This window comes from Corvus hawaiiensis, chromosome 7 (genome assembly GCF_020740725.1).
Source record: "Corvus hawaiiensis isolate bCorHaw1 chromosome 7, bCorHaw1.pri.cur, whole genome shotgun sequence".
Lineage (NCBI taxonomy): Eukaryota > Metazoa > Chordata > Aves > Passeriformes > Corvidae > Corvus > Corvus hawaiiensis.
Window position 1 is genome coordinate 40,322,755 of NC_063219.1, and position 15,202 is coordinate 40,337,956.

The 15,202-nt window shown below is 45.7% G+C and overlaps 2 protein-coding genes across 5 annotated transcripts in view; one reads left to right on the forward strand and one right to left on the reverse strand.

Annotated features, from left to right (window-relative positions):
- CCDC148 (coiled-coil domain containing 148) overlaps nt 1-13,123 on the reverse strand; it is a 56,508-nt gene extending 43,385 nt beyond the window's left edge. For 3 of the 4 annotated variants that reach the window (XM_048309762.1, XM_048309763.1, XM_048309760.1), the window contains exon 1: nt 12,926-13,123. The gene's annotated coding sequence lies outside the window, so the exon portion shown is untranslated. Of the gene's footprint in view, nt 1-2,134; nt 2,246-12,925 lie in introns of those variants that run through there. The other variant, XM_048309761.1, reaches the window with a different exon arrangement.
- Nucleotides 13,124-13,320: 197 nt separating this feature from the next.
- PKP4 (plakophilin 4) overlaps nt 13,321-15,202 on the forward strand; it is a 74,284-nt gene continuing 72,402 nt past the window's right edge. Inside the window, exon 1 of the mRNA XM_048308755.1 lies at nt 13,321-13,396. The gene's annotated coding sequence lies outside the window, so the exon portion shown is untranslated. The remainder of the gene's footprint in view (nt 13,397-15,202) is intronic.

The window sequence follows — 15,202 nt, forward strand, 5'->3', positions numbered from 1 at the left end:
AAATTAAAAGCAGGAAAATATGTCTACCAAGGGAAACACGTGGGATAGTCCTAAATACAGAGTGGGCCATCAAAGTTGCTTGCCAAGTCAAAAAGAGAGACTTGCACCAGTGAAACTGGCTTGGCTTTGCCTCCTACCACTTGCAGTTTGGGGCACCCAACTTCCCCATGCTTGAGCTGCAGAGGGAATTCAGTGGTATTCTTAAGTACAGCGGTACAAGACAAAAAATTTGCCTCAAAAGATTTTTTTGCTCTTTTCACATGGTTAGTCTTCAGAAAGGGCATTCAGACCTCTGCCTTCAGTGTCCCCCCCATCCTCTCTCCTGAGCTCCGTGCCGCAGCAGCGACACTTCCCAGCCTGGGCAGCGCTCACAGAGCTCAGAGCTCCCAGCACCACTCGGAGGAAATCCCTCTGATCCCAGGCTCCCTGGCCGGGCAGGAGAACCGTGATTCAGCAATTTCACAGAACGTAAAATCTATGGTTTTTTTCCTTTCTTGAAGGCAAAACCCAGGGAAAATTGGATGTAGTGGATTTTTTTTCTACTTCTTGCATTTCCACTCTAGTTCATGGGAAGTGATGCAAATATTTCGGGAGGTATCTTAGTTTTTAAGGAAAGTCAGTAGATTTTACCCAGCAGTGCTTCTAATCACCTTCATCCTTTGCTCTTGAGGAGACCACTGGATTTCTGTATTTTATAACCTTAAAAGAGTAATTTCAAATATATCAATGCTCTCATTAAATTCTGAAAGCTATTAATATTTCTCTTGGTTGTGGAGTCAGTATTACAAGAGGAAAGGAAAGTTTAGCGTGAGGCTTAGTATATTTACATCATAAAGACACTTTACAAAGATAGAATTATTTGTAGGTTTAAACCCAAGAAATTGAATTGGCAGGTGGTTCATTCTGGGGGTGCTTGCTCAACCCCTACCCTGCAAGCCCCCTGTCAGCTTCAATTGAAGTCTTGCACTGAATGAATACTACAGCTTACAAACCAGACTTAACATTCCCCATGAAAATTATTAATTTTTAAAGGTTTGCAGCTGCTTAAACAGAGCTAATAAGTTACAGCTAATGATTTTTTTTCATATACATTCCATGTGCTCTGGAATCTAAAATACTTAAAGAGTAGAAATTTCAGTAAGAGTTGAGCATTAAACATCTTTGCCTTCACAGAGTACAACAAAAAAACTTAAATTTGCATAGCTCCTTTATAAAGGAAGATTATTCAGTAAGTAGTACTCCTTAGAACAAGAGTAACTTTCCTTGTCCTAGTACTCATAGTTGCCTCGGGAATAGGCTTGTTTCTGTATGGCTTTTAGTTTACAACCATCCATAAAATGCAGCTTGAACTAAACACACTATCACACACTTGGTCAATCCATTTATTATTTGTGACCAGAAAGATTGAGAAAATATTCTAGAAGATTGAAATCTTAGCATTTAAAACACTCTTTGGAACACAGCCACAAGAAAGTCTGAGTACCATTCACAAGACAGGAAAGGACCATCCCTTCCTTAAAGTATTGTACCTCAGTGGTTAGAGATGAAGAGGCAGGAAGGAGGAAAATTTGGGTTTCCAATACCCCTTCTGAAGGGTCTCCTAAGCACTGGAATCACAAGGATTCCCACATAGGGGATGTTGTCTTACCCATGCCAGTTAAGGGATAATCTACTCTGAAGGTTTTTGAATAATGCATACACCTCACATCCAAACACCCTAAACCAAAATGAGATTATGTCACGGGTGTTAAATCCAAACCACTTTATCCAATAACACAAAACCAGACGGTCCACAGCAGCCAGGCCAGGTCACGCCTCAGCTGCTGATCCTGAGTGGGGCACATGGAGCTGTCTGTGCTTTGTGCCCTACAAGATCCCATCCTCCAGGAGGACACCTGGACAGCTGGCTGGCACATGTGGAGCTGGCCAGGCCACTGCTGGACACCAGCTCCAGCCCAGGCCAACAGGCAGCACAGGCTGAGCCCTTGCTCCCTCCACTCTGCTGTTGGCAAGGTGCTCCAAGGCCTGGGGGGGAGGAAGCATGTGTGTGTCTCCAAATACAAGACAATGACGCTTAAACCCAGATTTTTTCTCAGGAACAAGAGGGACAGGCTGCAGCAGAGTTTCTGGGTACCTGAGAGCACTGAGTGCACAGGGAGCCCCTCCTGTCTCCATGGGCTCAGGAGCTGGAACGCACAGCAAAATCAGATCAGCTTCTCACAGCTGGGGAAGCATTTCCCTCCCACCTCCATGTGATAACCAGGGTGGCATTTCCAGTAAAGACACCACCACCGTCGAGTCCAGGCCTGGAGACTAAGCAGCAAGGGAAAGTCAAAAGAGCATTTTAGCTGGAGAACTGACAACTAGACAACTCAGCAGAGCTGGAGGAAGCTCTAAAAGAAGGAGGAAAAGAGCTGCATTAGGGAACTCTGCCAATCAGCATTACATGCTGCACAACTGCACAGGAGGATGCAAACTGCTTCTTTAAGTATCAGCAATACTTATCCAAGTTTGACAGAATGAGCAGTACCTTGCACAGATAAACCCAGACTTTCCCCAGTGTGATTTCCAGGCTGGCTTCTGGTTATTCTCCTGCCTTCCCCATCAGCTCACAGTACCTGTTCTAGTACCTGTTGGTCATGGTCAAAAACAACAGCAAGGGATTTAAAAATAAATTAAAAGAAAACCAGATCGGGGTCAGAAACTTCAGCTGGATAAAGAGAAAGGGGGTACCACCTGACAGTTTCATCACTGCACCATACCTTTAGTAGGGTCAAGATTTTATTAGGTTAAATAAAACAAACCAGTGCGAAGAGACATTTCAAAATTATGAGTAATGTAAAAGCTAGATGAAACATCTGTCTTTAGAAAAATAACTACACAAGGAGTTGACAATCTGGTTTCTCACAAGCTTAAAAGAAATTCCAGTCCTCTGCTATAGACAGTCCGTCTTCCTCCTGCCTGCTTTTTTTGGTTTCTGACCATCTGAGCACTGCTTCTATTGATAAACTTGGGAAGGGAGTACTACAGTGACTGTCATCTACACCATATAATGAAGGCAAAAATAACATTGATGGAAAATTGGGAGTACTCAAAAGCTCTAAGAAGATTGGATCCATCACAGCCACTTCTCCCTATTAAAACCTTTTATTACTGTTCCCTGCGCAGCTGCCGCATCAGCGTCATTCTCCTGTATTACACATTTTGGGAACCATCATCCTAATCCGGGTCCATCTGGCCAGCTTTAAATTACAAGCTTCTAACACAAGAAACGCTGTCCTTTTTGAAAAATAACTATGGATACTAGTAAGATTAGCAGCAGCAGAGGTACCCCTCTGGGTAATTTATTTATTTATTTGTCCATTTGGCAAATTGTTAATATCTTTTCTTTCTACTGACATGTTTCTGATTTAACGTCAGTATTTGAACAAATCTTCACACATATTGACCTTAGCTTTACCTCCTTCCAAAAGAAACCAAGAGAATACACCCCAGGAACAGAACTGACGCAAAAAAAACGATTACTGGCCATCTTCTGTAATTCTAGGGCTACTGTATGTGATTAACCAAATCCTTATTCCGTTCTAGCCAACCCATTTCTCTCTTCCACAATGATGTCATACATTTGTATTTGATCTCAGCCTTTCACAGACGACATTTTCTGTTATCACAAATTCAATATTATGACCTCACTAAAACACTGAGAGTGAATGCTAAGATGGTTTTGGAAAAGGACAAGATCTATATAAACCTGCATTTTATCTTCAGTAACTAGCAAATGTACTAATCAAAATGATAAAAGCATTGCCAGTTAAATTTATTTCTGCTTTAATGCAGATATATCTAAAAACCTCTCCAACACTATAAAAGTCCATCTAAGCCTGAATTCCAATACTCTGCCTCAAAGCTTTTCTCAAATTTCATTGCAGGCTCTCGGCTGGGAGTCTTGATACATCTTAGAAAGAAAAAGTACAAAAGATCAACCAGCCACCAAGCAGAAGTCCCTGTACATAGAAATCTGTCCCCCAAGAATGCCAAGTCAGCTCTGCTTACAGCCAGCCACAGCTAAACCTTTTAGCAGCAGTAAAAAGCACAAGGTTTATCAATTCTCTTTTTCTGCTTCTTTGACAATTTAGTATTTCACTATTCAGTGAACTCTTTTAGGCAATAAAAACGTGATGTCTTAAAAGATTTCATCTCCAACCACACTCTTCAGTGCATTCTTAATGTAAGCCCTTGCTGGTGCCTGAGGTATATGACCTATGTTTATTTGTACATATGGGAATAGCCAATATTGAGGCAGGATCCTCCGTCCTTTCATTTAAATAGAAATTAAACTCTCCAGTGTCAGTCAGCATTCCTGGAGGAAGCAAAGCCTGGTGCCTGCCACAGACTGCTCCTGGGGATGAGTCAGGTCCAGTCCAGGCCCAGTTCCACAAGCATAAGTGCCTCCAGTGAGTTTAACCAGTGATTTTAAAAGAGCCTAATTCCACTGTCTCACTTCAAGTTGTTTGCATACATAAATCTTTGCAGATTTGGGTCACCAGTGCCATTTTTTCCTCCCAGCTAAAGTGCTGCTCATCAACCAAGGGGCAGAAGGATTTCTGGCAGGGAGGCACAGTGCTTAATGACCCAGACATGCCTTTTGAAACAATTTCTTGTGCATGTTTTAAATCACTCACATTATTAAATGTAAAAATCAATAATATGAATCAAGTCTTCACAAAATACAACTTAATAGTATCACCAATGACAGTATAGCAGGGACTCTTCAGGTTTGTGCGAACAAAGGACACAGAATCCTGCGACAGCAGGTGTTGCAATCCTCTCAGTGGCTCACACAATGTACTACTGGGTGTACACCACTAGGAAATCAGGGCTGAACCATGGACTTACTGAAAGCTCGGAACACAGCATCAACAGGAACTTGGATTATACATAAGGACAGATGTTCCTAAAAAATACGAGCTCAGAAAAAACTCCCAAATCCAGAAGTCCCTCATTCTCAGTGCTCTCTTTTGAATATCTGGCTATTTCTTGAATATTTTCTGGAAGGCTTTTTTTAAGATTTTAAAGTTTAATGGAAATATTAATTGCTTAGCTACTGCGTGTTTTCATTTAAAGAAAAGGAATATTAACATGCAGTTGTTGAACCCTCTGATCCTAATTATTGTTAGGGAAAAGAGGCAAAGACTCACTCCCATTGTAGGGTGTGGAGTACAAACAACAAACAAATAATGAGCTTGATCCCTTAATAAGATCCTTTCTCTTCTAGTTGAACTAACTATCTGAAAATGGCACCCATCCAGAACGCGTTAATCTTGCAGCAGTCAATCCTTTCCCCAGGAAGAAAATACACAGTATAATACTTCTATCATTCGGTGTCAAAACAGTTGCTAGAAAAATCCCATTGTTTGATTGTAATTCAAATTTACATTCCCTTAAAGAAAGAATTATAGATCTCTTTGAAATAAAGTCAAGCCTCAGAAATGGTATGTTCCCAAAAGAGACATAGTCCTTTTTGTCTATGATAATCTCATTACTTCCTCATTAAGTAAAACTTAATCCAAAGTAGGAAGATCAATTTGAGTAACACTTATAACAATCAGCCTCATGGACTGCTCTGTCACACTACAGGGGCAGGGAATAGCTCATCTGCTTTCTTAGGATCTGTACATCACAAGAGAACTCTATTCCCCCTCCATTCTTTGAATATTCTTAGAAAATCCAAGAGAAAAAAACTTTAGGAACACTTAAAAAAACCATTGAAACAAGCAGATAAAAGAAAGGAAGTAAATGTTTTAGATGTTGGTAAGCTGACATAAAAAGGGTAGGAAATGAAGTCACCCACATCATCTTGGATCAAGTGAGTCAGGTGGCACTTTATGTTGTTTTGAACAAAACATGCACAATCCATTTTCAGTAACCAAATGCAGTGGCCTGCTGCAGTCAGCACACCTGGCGATTGCAAGGTTTAAATGAAAGGATGAAAAGAGAAAATGCTCTGATGCTTTGAATAGTTAATCATCATAGAGCACTTGGGGTTGGATCTTAAAGCCCACCCAGTGCCACCCCCTGCCATGGGCAGGGGACACCCTCCACTATCCCAGGTTGCTCCAAGCCCTGGCCAGCCTGGCCTTGGACACTGCCAGGGATGGGACAGCCACAACTCCTTTGGGCAATTCCTGGCATGGACAGAAGTCCAGCTTTGCTGAGCTAAAGGCAAAAATTCTGAGGCATCACTTACAGACTTCTGTAACACAAGAAATTTGCAGAATTTTTTTATATGTTGTTTTTATTAATGTTCTATCTAGATTTCTATTTATTACCTCCATGTACAACAAAAGCTAGAAAACTAAACAATATACTTGCATATATGAAAGATTAACTGGAAGATGTGAGGCTCAGTTATCCATTATAAGACCCTACAGTTTTCTCCATTACTTGAGAAATGACAAACATTTAATTAAATTGACCTGTGGCTGCCTGGCGCACAAAGCATACCAGCTATTGGCTAGGCTACGTGGAAAGGGTTGTTTGGAATGGTGCAGCGAGCAACTCAACTCTCTGCTACTCTGCACCCATCAGATAAAACACTTCAATCTAAAGAATTCATTTAGCACAACAGAAGCAAAGATGCTGTAACACAAAACCGCAGAGAATCAACATTCCCTGCAATGCAACAAAGTACCTGGGCTTCGCACTTCTTATCAAGAGGCAGGATTTGCACTGTACCACAGGAATTTCAAAGATAGATTCCACGTATAACAACACTGGGCCAATGGAATAAGGATACAATTTTACAGGCAGGGTTAGTCAAGATGCTAGACTTCAAAAGGAGCTGCAGCAGAACAGTGTGTTCTGCAAGAAGCATCACATGCACTAACCGTCAGATACTGAAATAGTCAATACTAAGTAGTAGCAGAAGTTCAGTGGAAAACAGTTAAAGAAGCTCAGAGCAGGCAGAAGTCTTTGAGTCACTTTCAAAGAAAAAGAAAACAACAAAAACCTACTGAAGACTGGACTTTAAGAAATCTATGCAACATATCTGGATTCTGGTTGTTAAATCACAGCCCCATTGCTCTTCAGCTAAACCAACCAATGTGATTTTGTTTCCAGTGCTGCAAAAGGCACAATGGGAGATACGCAGTTTGGGAGTCATGATAGCTTCGTTTTCTATATCTAGCTAGATCTCAGATTTTCTCAAAGCAGGAAGGAAAACAAGAGTTCAGTTCCTTGTTTCATGGAATTAAAAAGGTAATTTTCAGTTTTCCTCGCCTTTCGCACATGCTTCTGTCCTTACTGTTGCCTTCTGTGTAGTATTTTTCATGAAAGCATTTCCACCTACCCCATTTTCATGGTAGCTTTTTCACTGATGTTTTTTACTTAATAAACTCAAATCTGTATGGAAGGGTTCCCTGCCCTACTGCTGGAGCCTCTTCCTCACAGCTCTGCTGACAGGCCAGTTTCTGCAAGCATTTCCTAATGAACTGCAGGCCGAAGTCAGCTGGCTTAGTTTATGTTGTTGGCAGTACAGTTTAACAGTGCTTCAAGAACATACGACTCCGCCTGACTAAGTCCAATTTCTCCTTAAGCCAAGATACTTCTCCCTGTTTTAGCCTATGAGAAGCTGTGGCTGTCTGGAGTTGCAGCCATTTGCACACTTATGGTTATACTTCAGAACAATTCTGCCTCTCACCTGCCCAAGTGCCACAGGTCACTGCCCACCCTGAGCTGCAGGTGGGACACACAGCCAGGGCAAACAGCCACAGGGCAGAGAGGACCCGGAGGGAGCAGGACCTTGTGAGGTAGTGCTGGCACCAAAGACTCTGTCCTTTAAGCCCACCCAGATGATTTTTGTCTGAGTAGCGTAGCGGGAGTCAGAGCAGAACGTTTGTCTGCAGCCTATGAGAGACAAGCCAGAGGGACAGATAATTCATGTGATTTAGGAACCACTGCAGCTTATTTTGTCAGGAGCATCAGTACCATTTTGTACAGCTTTTGTCAGTTCTGCTAAGCCAAATTCCCAGAGTTACGTGCAGGGAAGCATTTGGCACAACTTCACCTTAAATTATTGCATAATGTTGTCTGATATCCTACTACAAAAAGCAACTCATCTTTGTCTGGGGCCTCTCAGTTACAGCCATTAGAAATGTACAGTCTGTAAACATGAATCAAATAATGTTTTTGCACATACATTTTCTTTGTTCTCTCCTTATTCAAAAGTATCTCTAGATTTCAGTCTGACATTGTGTATCCCTGGTCTGGTAAGAAAGATTACAATCTGGTTAATTTCTCAACATTTTTTCCAGCCTCATACACGAACTAGTTAGAAGATGGATAATATTTTGTTCAGCTTGGGAACTGTAGCAGTTGGTAGAAACTGCAAAGGATTTTAGCAGGCCTTCCCCTGTCCTGGAGCAGATATAAGTACCTGCATTGTCCAGAGCTGGGATGGTGAGGGGTTTTTTTATTTCTCTGTGGGCTTTGGGGGGAGTTGTTGTGGGCTTTGGTTGTTTTTTTTTTTTTAAGGTTGTTTACACAACAATTACTTACAAGCTTAGGACCTGAAAACCCACAGAACAGACCAACTGCTGATTACCTTGTCTTTACTGGACACATCCCACTCGGCATTTCCTGCATCTTTTCCCCAAATTATCCACTTGGCTGTTGCCAGGTTGCCTGTTTATTTCCAGGTGCTGCAATATCCAAGAGCAACCCTGACTTACAGGTGCATACGTGTGATGAAACCTGATTTCACCATTGGTTGGCTTCAGCAGCACAGCTCACTTAAGGACATCCCTTTTCCTGCTACCCCAAACACAACACCATCACTCCACTCCTGGGGAAAAGGTTACTGAGCTTACACTACCAGTCAGCAAGTTGTTCTTCCTCAAACCTCCTCCATTTTGCTGAAACAGGTATCAGGGCTAAACATTTCCCATTCCTGCCAAAAGAGGAGGCCCCCCACTCCCGCTGTACATTGCTACTTGCACATTCCTTAGTGCAGGCATCACAGGCAGGAGCAGTGCGCTCGAGAAAATTGATCCAACTGGAAAAATAACAGCATATATGCTAGGGAGGTTTCTGGGGAAGCTGGATCAATTCTGTAATGCAGCTCCCTGCACAGTGGCAGGACCCTGTTGCTGGCACTGGGAAAGCTGGAAAGAGATATCATTATAGGGCAGCATTCTCCTTCCCATGGCAGCTGGGTTTGAGCCAGAGTACAGGGGCTCTGCAGTCAGAAGGCTGGTGGTCATGCTGAGCATTTTGCACGATCTATGATCAAATACTCCTACTTGATGCAAGAAAAAAAAAGAATGAAAGTGCAAACAATCTGGCAGTATCCAAACAATTTTCCTCAATATTTTGTTTTACCACAGGGAAAGAGTAATATCTATACATGGCAGAGCAGTAATTTTGAATGGCACTGTCTGAAAACAAAAGTTTCTATAAAAGCCCTCACTGAAAAAGCAAAATGTCAGCCCACCACTTTCCTCAGAAATACACAAGTTAGGTGCCTTACCTCCCCAGTTAAACAACAAAAAGCAGGAGAACATTTAGTGCTTTTTATACCAAATGAAATTACAGTTTCAAAACTACCCAAAATCAATTGTATTGTGATTGACTGAGTTGCTGTGACGTCAACACAATGGTTTGCAGTAACTTTTGAAATCAAATTGTAGCTTTTAATGAGAAGAAAAAGCCCCACACATCTAAATAACTCCCCATGTGAGTACTAAACAGCTGCTCATGTGTTGTGTTAGCCTGCCATGAGCATCACTTTCTTCCCCAGGTATTTTTTTCCCAAACCTTCATAATTTCAGTATCTGGAAGAGATTACAGTTAAAGCAGGTAGCATTAAATAGCTTCCAGAAAAAATCAAGCCACAGCTCCCATGCCCCCAAAATAACCCCCCAAAACCAAACCAACCAAATTCACAAAACCAAAACAAAACAAAAAGGAAAAAAGAACAAAAACCAAGAAACAAAGCAACACTGGTTTTGTGGCTGATATTTATCACTAAAATTAAAAGATAGGCGTGTCAATGTTCTGCAAGGGTTGTGAACATCTGTGGAACACATATAAAAAGAAAGACTTGATTATGGATTAATTTCAGAATAGATTAAACAAAGCAAAAAAACCATATTAATGACTTGAAATGCTGAAGAAGCACAACAGCAGTAAAACAACTAGCAAATACCTGTTAACTACATTGCCATCTAAACCACTGGAAGATGAGCACAACCACTTTAAGAGGTCAGATTCAAGGCTCAAGAGAAACCAGTACGATTCCAAAGGAAAACATGAGACTAGGTTATTACGATTTGCAAGCATAGTGGAATCATGGCTTTCCAAACGACACTGAGAATGAAACAGACCATCTTACTTGCAAGTCACATCCAGAGGAAGGCGAAAAAAAAGAAACTGTACTTGCTTGTTGCTGATTCTAAAAATGATGTAAGAATTAAAATGTATATTTGACAAAGGCCACTATCAGCTAATGGAATAAGAAATCAAAGAACCACACTTCATGCAGCTCTTTGCATTGGAAAGTTAAAAAGGGGTGCCTTTCCATAGCCTGTGCTGTCCCTGTTGGACAGGATTGCTGCACTGGGACACACAACAGTCAATTAGATAATGTATTGGCTGCTCAGGGTGCCAAAACAAATAAACCAGCTATGAGGGTATGACTAATACCATATAGAATTAAATAGCTTTTCTTCACTGACAGTCATTCAACATATTTCCAAATCTGACAGGACTTCAAAATGTTCCTTTCAATTCTTTCTACTTCTATTGTGCCAAAACAAACCGGCTCAAGATCCCTTTCTCCTTCTCAACAGTATTTCTTACCCTTTCCCATCTCACCCCAATGGGAAACTCTAAAACACAGCTAGACCATGCAATGCATGGCTCTGCAGGGATGCAGGGCACTTAGAACAGCCTGTTCCTGATCATTCTGGCAGTTACAGTCATCCACCTGGAACCACCTAGCACCAGGAAGGCCTAGAGATGGCATTGTGCCACCTCCCGTGTCCTGCCCATAGCCTGTGCCTTCCATAGCCCCCACAATGACATTCAGGAATAGTTCCATTTACTGGGGGGCAAGTAAGCTTCCTCATTTCCCAAAAGCTATTACCAACGAAAGCCAAGCCAGCAAAACAATACCCAAATTACAGGTGAAAACCAGTTGAGACTGATTTGAAGCTAATTTAATTAAACCTTTGGTAGAAGCAACCTTGCAACTAACAAAGTTCACAGCTCTCACACATCCTGCACTTTCTCCCCCCTTTATTCTAGATCTAGTTACTTCACATTTTATCTTTCCTTTACTCCAGCTCTCCACTCTCATTTGACCCTTCCCCAACTTATTTTATTTCACACCTGTTACTCTTTATTTTTACTGTTATTCCCCTCAGCTCCTGTTTCCCATTTCATAGACAGAGACCACTATTCTGGTTTGGTAATATTTTATATGTAGTTCACATGGTATGAATCGTGAGATTTTTCAGAGCAGTAAGGACTCAATACTCCTGTTTATAGCTGCCAAGCATTTTCCATGTGGATATTCTCATAATATAGGAGTTCCTACTGTGTTATTCAATATAAAAATAATTATACAAATAGCAACAAGTACCTCAGAGATTAAATATCTTACCAATAGCCTACACGGTTTCCATGTAGGAGATTACATTCCAAGTGGGAAATTCAGAAAAGGGACTATATGAGTTTAAAGGTGACTCTCCATGTTCAGCTACCTCCTACTTGTTACCTGCAGTTCCTTCCTAAGCAAAGGATAATGAAGGACATAGTTCTAGCTGCAGCACTTGCACAAATTAAACCACATCACAAGTTCATGTGTCCTGATGCCTAAAATAAAACCATGATCCACCCCGTCAAACACTAAACCGAAAAACTGACCTGGATGGAAAAAAGACACAAGTTAAAAGGTGGATACTTTTATCATGTTCCTTTACAGCAGGCTTTCTACACCATCTGCATCAATACAACAGGGGAAGTGTTGCAGTGGGGATAAAAGATACCTTCCACAGGGAAGAGGGGGAATAAAACAACCTCTTGGGACAGCAAGAGCTGCTGATTCAAGTGGCCCTTTGGTTTTGGCTCCTTTTAGCCATTTACAGTGTCATCACTGTACTAGTCAGCGAAGTGGAGAGTGTCTATCACTATCGCACCTGCACGGTGGAAGGAGAGAAATAAGTAAATGGAAAACCAGTCACACCTGGGATACACCGGGGCAGTCTGTTCGGGAGGCTGGAAGGAGAGGAATGGCACCACTCAGCCCCCCAAGACACACTGGGACGGCGAGTTCAGGACAGGCATGCGATGCAAAAAGTTGATCAAGCATTTAATACACCCAAAGCCTGTTATTGAAATGTTTTACAGCGGTTTTAGGGATACTAGCTTTTCTTTTTTACATCTATAATTCTTACACTCCATCAAGAGAGTTCGGCTGCTACTGGAAGCTTAAAATGGTGGGAAGTTAAAACGCTAAGGAAAGCGTTTTCCCATCTTTCCCAAACGCCTGGACTTGGTCCGTCGTGTCTGAGCAGCGCCGCGGGCTGTGCGTTCTGCCGGCACGGCGGCTCACAGGCGCCCGGGACGCGCCAGGTCGGGCGGGACCTCGGGGGCCCAGCCGGTGCAAGCTCCCTGCCCAGGCAGGCTCAGCCCGGAGCACGCGGCACAGGGTCGTGGGCAGACGGGTCCGGCTCGGCAAAGCCCCTGGAGCTCCGGGCTGCTCCCTGCTCCGCTCCTGCGGCGGTTCCTTCGGCGGGGCAGGAGGCGGCCGGCACCGAGGGACGGGCACCTCCGGCCATCGCGAGCACCCCCGCACCGGCCATTCTGCAACCGGTTACTCCATCCACGCGCACACCGCTCGCCCCCGCCGCACTCGGACACTCACCGCGACGGGCCCGGCGGGTGGCACCGGAGGAGCCTCCCGTCCCCACAGGCTCGCCTAGCGGAGCCGCCTCGGGCACAGCGCGGGTCCTGTCAGGCCACTCCCGGCAGAGTCGCCCCAGACAGGGATTAGGCTGGGCTGGGTTGGGTTGGGTTGGGTTGGGTTGGGTTGAGTCGAGCCGGGTACGTCCCGTCCCGTCCCGTCCCGTCCCGTCCGCGCCGTCTCCCCCTCACAGCATCGGTAACCACGGCAACCTCAAGTCGAGCCGCCATTGGAGGGTTTAACGAGGGGCAGCAGCCAATGGAACGCCGCCCCAGGCCGCGCCTGGCCAATGGAGGTGGGCGCCGGGGCGGGCGGTGCGTGACGCGCCGCGCGGGCGGGGCGGGGCTGGCGGAGCGGGCGGCGGGGCCGCCACCATGGAGACCCCGGGGTAGGGCGGGCGCGCCCGGCGGGGCCGCGGGGCTGCTCCGCGCGGTGAGTGCGGGTTACGGGGGAGGCCGCGGGCTGGGACCGCCGCGCGGGAGAAGCGAGGTGCGGCGAGGAGGGCGGCACGAGAGGCGAGGCGGCGGACCCCGGCGGGGCATCGTGGCCGAAGAGCCGTCGTCTCGGGCGGACCCGCGGGCGGAGCAACGCGCGATCTCCGTGCCCGCGGGGCCGCCCGGAGCCCGGTGGAGCCGCCCGGAGGGGCCCTGCGGACGGAGGTGCCGCCGCCTGGCCCCTGCCCCAGGCGCTGCGCGGCACCGGGCGGGAGTGCGGAGCCCGGGCCCGCCGGTGTCCGCGGTCGCGCCGTATGCGTGGGGTGTGCGCGGCGCTGCGCCGGGAGCTGCGAGCCGAGCGGAGCCGCAGCGGGCAGGGCCACCGGGCCTCACCGCGCCTGCAGCGCCGCACGGCCCCGGGTGGCGGGGCCGGGTGGGGACGCGGCGGGTGGTGCGAGGGATGGCGGGGTCGGCGGAGCGGGCGGGGTGAGCCGGCAGCGCCGGGCCCTGCACGCCCGGTGTGCCCGCACGGGGCGGCCGCGGGCCCCGGCTGCCGTCCCGCTGTTCCCGGGTGCCCCAGGCTTCGGCTCCCGTCCTGCTGTTCCCGGGGGTCCCTGACCCCGCTGCTGTCGCGGCGTTCTCTGCACGGGATTTAAATACGGATTTTTCACCCTTCGTGTGACCGCAGAACGAGCCGCGCTCCCGTCGCCGGGTACTGAGGAGCCGGGGAGCATCCTCGGCCCGCGCACCGGGAGCATGGCTCTGGGGCTCTAGTAACTTTTTGCGGTGTTTCCTCGCCCTCTCCGATCAAAGACGAGGAGCTGGGAGCGGAGGAGCACGTGCAGGGTTCGGGCGCGGCGCGGGGAGCCGCGGCCCGCGGGGACAGGTGCCCGCGCTGCTCGTGGCGGTGCCGCCGGCCGGCCGTGCCTCGGGCACGCTGCAGTGTGTGCGAGAACAGAAAGTGCTCTGCAGGTGCCGCTTACCGAGTGCGACTGCCATGGCTTGGGCTGGGAGAGCTGGGAAATGGAGTCTCGCCGTGATAAAATAAATGCTGATGCTGAACCCAGGCTGTTTCAGCACAGAAAAGTCAGAGTTGATGACTCAAGCCCCCTCTGGTTCATTTCTCCTCCCGGCTGACGCTCAGGAGGCATGGGCAGTTCACGGACAGAGAACTGAGTGTTTCTGAAGTGCCTCTGTTTGCCCCATAGACCTTTGTACTTTTTTCTTTTTTTTTTTCTAAATAGCCTCCCGCTCCCTGTTAATTTTACATTAGTCATTGCTTCCAGATTCGACTGTTTGAAGGAAAAGGTGTGGTTGGACTGGGAGCACTAGTGTTGCATGAACTGGCTTTACAGTTTTTTCAGCATTGTCATTTTTTGATAAATTGGAGTTTAGAGATTAGGAGATGACAAGGATGATAACTTTTTCCCTTTAACTAATAACTGTATTTTTGAGGTCAACACCAAATAATGTGTTCACGGTGATAAAAACATCGGAACCTACTTAATGTACTTGTTTAGTTTAGGAAGAGACAGTAATTTGGTCTTGTTCATCATGTTTCAAGTGGGGGATGTGTTTTGGGGGCAAAAGCTTTTTGTTGGCGTTTACATGCTGTAATGTTTCTGTTAAACATTACAATGTTATATGCAAATAAATGTAACCTGTCTGTGGAAAGATAGATTGCAGTAACTTTCTCCTTCTGTTGAAATTGCTTGTGAAGTGCTCTATTGCTGCTGAAATAAGATGCTATTAATATTTTTAATTAAGGTAGAACAGCTGATAGGCCCTTTCCAGTAAAAACTGT